The 6,791-nt window shown below is 40.7% G+C and overlaps 1 non-coding gene across 1 annotated transcript; it reads right to left on the bottom strand.

Annotated features, from left to right (window-relative positions):
* Nucleotides 1–6,259: 6,259 nt before the first annotated feature.
* On the bottom strand, nt 6,260–6,331 carry trnat-cgu (transfer RNA threonine (anticodon CGU)). Its single transcript has one exon. It is a non-coding gene; the product is annotated as a tRNA-Thr (tRNA).
* Nucleotides 6,332–6,791: the final 460 nt, after the last annotated feature.

Consider the following 6,791-nt stretch of genomic DNA (forward strand, 5'->3'; position numbering starts at 1 on the left):
TACATAAGATGTGTCGACAGTGAATGAACACCAGCATTTTGTTTCTCAAATTGTGCCTGCCTGGAAAGCAAGAAGGATTACAGAAAAAAAAAAAAAGCAACTTGAGCATTTCTCTCAGCTCAGCCGGAAGGTCAAATGTTAATCAGCGAGGGAAAGATCAGATAGCCAGTCCTCACAACAGTACTTTTATTTGTTAAAATGCGCAACTGAAATGTGCAGGGCAGCGCCTGCTTTATAAATCTAAAGTTGGCGTGTTGGCTGTGCTTCTGGGAGTGTTTTTTGACTGCACTCCATTCATCTGGGTTTCAGAAAAGCATTTGGAAATTTAGTGAGCTAATAGGCAAACTGAGGTTTCCTTACTTTTTCTATTTAAAGCTTGCTGCTGCTGCTGCGGCGCCAACGACTTTCTCTCACTGTTTTCAGAACCCCTTTATGACAAATCCTAGCAGCATTCTCACAGGAAATTTGTCGCTACAGAAATGTGTTAAAACTCTTCAGTTCCCTTTAAGGTTCTGATTTGCTGTTGCTTTTAATAACCTTACCATCAAGTCTACAGATAAGTTGCATTGACTGAATAGCTACCACGTGATCTCATACACTCTGAATAGTGTGACTACATGCATTAGGAAATCTCTCATGTGCAGGATCGCTTGCTTCTTTCTTTACAGTACTCAAACAAACCATTTTATTGCTACAACCCAGGAAACAATAGGGCCATCAAACCAGCAGGACATCTCCTGTTCTATTTAGGTGTGAAGTCTAGATAACAGCCTGTAGATGGAGCCAGAATCACAACCAAGCACTTGCAGGTACACACCAAAACAATGAGTTAATACTTTATGAGGATCAGCATTTTTATTACATTTTTTTTTAGAAATAGAAAAAAAAGATTTACTATTGTTGCATGTGAGTTTGGATGTTGAAGGCTCCAACCTATAACTCTATTTTGATCCACCGCAGCTGATTTTGGGTTTGGCATGGGAACCTCCTCCAATCAAACTAATGAAAGTCCCCCCCTGTCATTTCCACTCTGGTGCCCAGTAAACAGCATCACTGCCTGTAATCAGAGTAACCAAACGCCTCCCAGATGTGACTGCCCAAGTGAGCTTTTACACTCCTGAGCCTCGTCAGTGGGTTCACACAGGAAACACAGTTTCTTTGTGGACTGAAATGGGAGATGATGCCATGCTGCAGCGTCCAAAGTCCAGGACTGGAAATAAGTATCTGGGTCATGGCCCACAAACACTTGCCCGATTGTGTCCAACCTTCACTGGATATGAACTCTGAGGTTATGGAAGTCATACGCTCTCGTCCACCTTGTGGCAGACAGAGAAAGTGATTCAAAGTTTTTGTTTTTCTTTTTGTCTTTGCAAAAGAAAAAGACACATTTGAAGTTTCTGCCATCATGCTTGTGTCACACTGCTCTGCTTCATACAGATTAGTTGATCTGTACTCTGTGTTTTCTTTGTTTTGCTGCGCTAAAATTGAAAATTAACTTGTCTCCTGTTCTCTGCCGTAGTACAGAATGGCAGCAGATGCTTGAATTCATGAGATTGGAAACTGAAAAATTGCTTCACGGCTGCAGTACCCTCATCTATCAAGCATTTCTGATAACACAGGCTGTGCTTCCTCAAGCAAAAATGTTTTGATCTTTAATGTCAAAAAAAAGTGACATTGCACTTTTGCAGAAGGGGAACGGAGAACATCATAAAGCATCTCTGACATCTCTGGCAGGGAGTCAGAGTCTGGTATAACATTTTGTGAATGCGACGCATGTTTGTTTGCATCACGCAGGGTTTTAATATATTTTCTGTCCCTGCAGCTGTCTCGTGAACCCCTGAGACTTAATGAAAGCAGCCGGGTCGTTTCTTTTTCCTGCTGCCAGTGAAAGTTGATGAGTTTTTTACTCAGAGTGGTCTTTTACCAGCACGCTCCCCGCTTCTGTTCCCGCTGCCTTGAATTGGTTTTTGAAGGACTCCTGCACTTGACTTTGCTGATGATCTCACACTTGTCGCTAATTGCTTTCATCACAGTCTGTGCCACTCTTTTCTTAACAATCTGTCTACACCTTCCAGAGACTGAATCCAGCCTCAGTTTGTCTTAAAAGAGATGATGCATCCCTGGCTCCCTGCTTTGCAGATATTCCCACAAACACGAGTCGTTTGTAGATTTGCCTTCAATGCCTGTAAATGTTTTTTTTTTTTAAGTAATGCATTCTGCTCTGTAGGTCCTCGAACACTTATTCTCTCCCATTTCATGGCTTGATGGAAGATTTTCTGCAGGTTAAGTGTCTGAGTAACACTTGCTATCTTACTTCTCACTCATTTTGATTGCAGCACTACAGATTTAAAGTGCATCTTAAATTAAGCATCGCTAAAGCTCTTCAGTTTTGCGTGGTTATTACATTCTATCTCCTGAGATTTTGTCACACAGTGATCCAGAACTACTTCACAGGCTCCTGCAGCTCGGTAGCTGAGAGTGACTGCAGCTGACGTACAAATCTGGGTTAAAAACGACTCGGCTGACCTCATATTAACATCTCTCAGGCAACTCTTGAAGAACCCCTAGGTTTGAAGAAATGCTGCTCGCCTATTCTACACGTACACATGACAGCGTAGTTGTCACAGTGAATGAGCGCATTCTTTAATCCCTGCCGGGGAAGCTGACAGAACCTGCTCCATGCTAATTGCGTTCTTTAATCAACTGTTTGGCTCCCCAGCTGAGAGCCAGATGGCACACAATGAAGTCTTGGCTTAAGCAAGACAAAATAAAAACAGAAACAAACATGTGCAGGACAGAAGTGTGACCTCCGACACGAATGACATCTGTATGCTTCTCCTGACGTGCTATGTGCAGGTATATCATGAGTGGTTGGTCATGCACGAGAATACCGCTGAAAGCTCAATGTGAATAGGTTACAATCTATTGCTGTATGAAAATCTCCTCGGAGTTGAGAATGTACAGCCCACACAGACAAAGAAATTGATTTGTGTGCAGCCTGGACCTGCTGCCAGTGAACCACGTGTTACAGTCTCTTTTGTTGTCCACCTCCTGTTTTACTTTATCTCCTCTTTGTGTTTTATCCTTGAAGCCTCTTTTTGTTTGCTTGTGGCGGAGGAGAAACTAAAGGAGATTAGAGGAATAATAAAGAGAGTCACGTGTATAATAAAATAAAATGTTATTGAGAAGTACTGAAATACTTTGAGTAAATAAAAATATAATAATAAAAATACTAAATATATATTTTATATATGTAATTCATTTTGCAGTTACAATACCTTTTGTATGAGCAAAACAGTAACTCCAGGCTTACGCTTTCTGTTTTCATGAGTACGTGAGGATTCGCTGGGGTCCAAGTGTCATCTGGCCAAGTCCACTCAGACCAAAAGGCCTTGAATGCGCCTTGATTATACACCACGGCAAATGCTCACATGAACAGCTGTGAAAACATAGTTGTTGTTATATATGTGTCTGAATGTAGAGACACACATGTTGTAGTGGTTCAAAAAGGTGACCAAAAAAAAGAAAAATCACTGAACTGGCTCCACATGTGGCAGAATAACTTCCTCCCTCATCCGTCGCTGTTTATTATATGTTCTGTCTTTGTGGCAGTAATGCTCCGTGTAAAAACTGAAATCTCTGATTCGTCTCTTTCTCATGGCTGTGGTGAAGTATCCATACGTGTTTACTGAAATGCATTTCTTGTATTGACCACCAGGGGGGGTGTAAGTCCATGTATGATATGGTTTCACAGACATTAAGCAAAACTTCGTGGAAACAAGGTGTTTGGCCTTCCTTTCCGGAGCCCTGTGTGCGTACAAAAGTCAACTGAAGTCAGTTTATTCAGATGGGAACCGTCGTGATTTTTTGACGTATTTGTAATATTTCTCATTGTTTTGAATTTTGCTCAGATATGCTTTTCGAATTTTTGCAGTGGTAATTCAGGGAGAATATACTGTGTGCCAGTTCAAAAACATAACAGACTAACAACCTACTTATTTGTTTGACTTTGTTGAAAGTCAAATTGTGTATAATTGAAAAGAACCTTGTGTAGCTATTTTGACACATGCTACATGTGTAATGCACATGTATGGCACTGGTTCATAAGCCTTGCAACAAAATATTTCACAAATCTGTTCCCCCACCTGTAAGGTATTTCTCACCATGAATCATTGGTCCTGTTGCTGTTGCAGTATTGCTTTATGCACATATACCGTCAAACTAAAAAAGAAAAATGAATAAAATCAACCTATCATGTGTGCGGTTAAGTTTCCATCCATCTGTTAAGAGATCCATTTCCTTGTATTGAACACTAGGGGGCATTTTCCGTATAATGCACCGAAATACGTACACCAAACAAAGCTGTGTCCAAAGGTGACATATGTGTGTCTGTTTAAAGTCAATGAGTGCGTGAGGGTTAACACAAGCCCATGTGTTTTAAATTTCTACATCTAAGGAAGCCTTATATTTAACCAAGTGAAAAAACTGCTTGAAGAAAACAATGATCATTTCATTAAATTCATGAGCATAAATAAGACTCCCAGATTTAGAATCTTTGTGAAAATACAGAGCAGTAAATAGGCTATAATAACAACAACAACAACTGTCCATTGTCTCCGCAACCGTCTGCGTAAATGTCCGCAAGGGAGTATAATCAAGGCTTAAACATGTGCATCATCTATCATTAGGGAAGCACTCCAACCACAGGCTGAATTTACAGTATTCTGTTTTATTTCATTTCGCTTGGGGCACCACATTTCCTGCATTGTGTTTTATAATTGGAAAGACAGCTCTTATTCTGCCTTTCCCCCCCCCCCACCAGCATGGAAAACTGTGTCACTCAATGAGTCTCAGTGAGGATATGTGTTATATTTTTCTACAAAGCCTGCAGCACACATCTCCCACCTGTGCTCCTAAAATGTGGGGTAAAAAAAAAAAAGCAGTAAAGGTCTGATCAGTAAAACCGAAGGAATTCAGACACTTACTCTGTTGCTATATTTGGGATTTGAATAGTGGTTGTGAAAGTCAAAGCTATCTAAGAGGGGGCTGATAATTGCTTTTCTAAATGCTATGTGACGCACTCATTTTTACTGAAACCACACTGTGTCATTATTTGCCTTTACTCTATACATCATCTGGGGTGACGCACTGTGCATCTATTTTAAACTCATCAACTAAAGGTTTAATGAAAGTAAACCATGCTAGAGAAGAAAAAAACAAACAATACAAATTTCACATATTACTTTTTTGGATTTTGTGACCCCTCATTTTTAAAACAATGCAATGATGTTATTTATACTATAGTCAGTAATGGTTACCATGGAAACAAGCTGATGGCCTTGACTGTATGCTCCATATAAGCAATTCTGTAATGATCAGGTGAAGAATGTGCAAATTCCTCATAAACCATGAAATGGTGCATTCACTGTGTGCGTATGCTGCTCGTGGAGTCGTAAAAGACAGCATTCTTTCGCACGATTGTGATGAATGAACTTTAGAAGTCATGATTTTTCCATCTGGATCTTGTTTTCAATAACCAGTGCACACTGATTTATGTGTTAAATGCAGCATTTCATCCCACAGTGATTGCAGCTGGAGTTTGGACATCAATCATCAGTGATGTACTGCGGACGTTGTTGACAAAGGTTTTCAAAAAACCTCTGCAGCCATTTCCAGTTGTTTCCTCCCCATCATCACGCATCATTTTACACAGGGTCACTTGAACAGATGGAACGTGATGATACTACAGCATGAACCAGATATGAATCATTGATGCTGCAACATGGAGCGTTACCCAGGAAACTGCACTCGTCTCCTGAATGTGTGTGTCAGCTGCGTGATTATAGTGAAACTGTCACAATGTGATATATATATATGTTCATAGGATACTTTATGGGATGTTGTGGAGAAAAAACCACTGAAACATTGGCTGACAATCTGAAGAATCCACACAGGATGCTGCAGATCGCAGATGGGTCAAAACCAAAGCAAGGGGAATGTGCTGTTTTTGACTAAAATCATGTTCAATTTACAAGATTTTACGTTTTTGTGATTAATTCTGCCTTATTTCATATACTTGTATTTACTGCTTACTGAAGAGGCTGGTGTAATTTAGAGAACAAAGTTTAATTGCGTAAGAAAACATGACGTCATTGAATTCATTAGCTACTAGATTATTAAATTAAAACCTTTGTGACCAAAACAGCAACATCTGCTTTGTTGCTCGGAGGATCCATAGCTGACTGGGTTAGGGTGGAAAAGGCACGGACGGGGTTCGAACCCGCGATCTTCGGTTTACGAGACCGACGCCTTACCACTTGGCCACCGCGCCTGCGCTGAAATTGCCGCCATGATGTGTTTAAGTATTATTGCTATAGTCATGCCGTCTGTGTTTGTAATCTGCGTTCGCAATGTTGCAATTTCTGTTTCTGTTTTACACTTCCGAGGTTCAACTTAGGGCCTCCAGGAAACACCGGAACCCTTATAAGCTGCAGGAAAAGCGAAAAATAATGGATGTAGTGTTGCGATTCAGCCACAAGAGGAGGCTGCGATCTACCGTGTGACAACAACACGTGTCTGCAGCCTTGTGCAGCATTCTGCAGGCAGAGGTCTCTGTTCTCCAACTGCAACCAAGGTGAGACCTTTCTGTTTTGTTTTTTTACTCTCTGTCTTGCTTCAACGCTTGAAAAACGTTGCAACAGTCAACTTTTCAGCAAAACTACCGAATGAAAGTGAAAGAAAACTGTTCAAACAAAACTAAAGCTAGTGCTGTGTGACTGTGTTGCAGCATG

Source organism: Stegastes partitus, unplaced genomic scaffold (assembly GCF_000690725.1).
Source record: "Stegastes partitus isolate 25-593 unplaced genomic scaffold, Stegastes_partitus-1.0.2 Scaffold445, whole genome shotgun sequence".
In the NCBI taxonomy this organism is placed as follows: Eukaryota; Metazoa; Chordata; class Actinopteri; family Pomacentridae; genus Stegastes; species Stegastes partitus.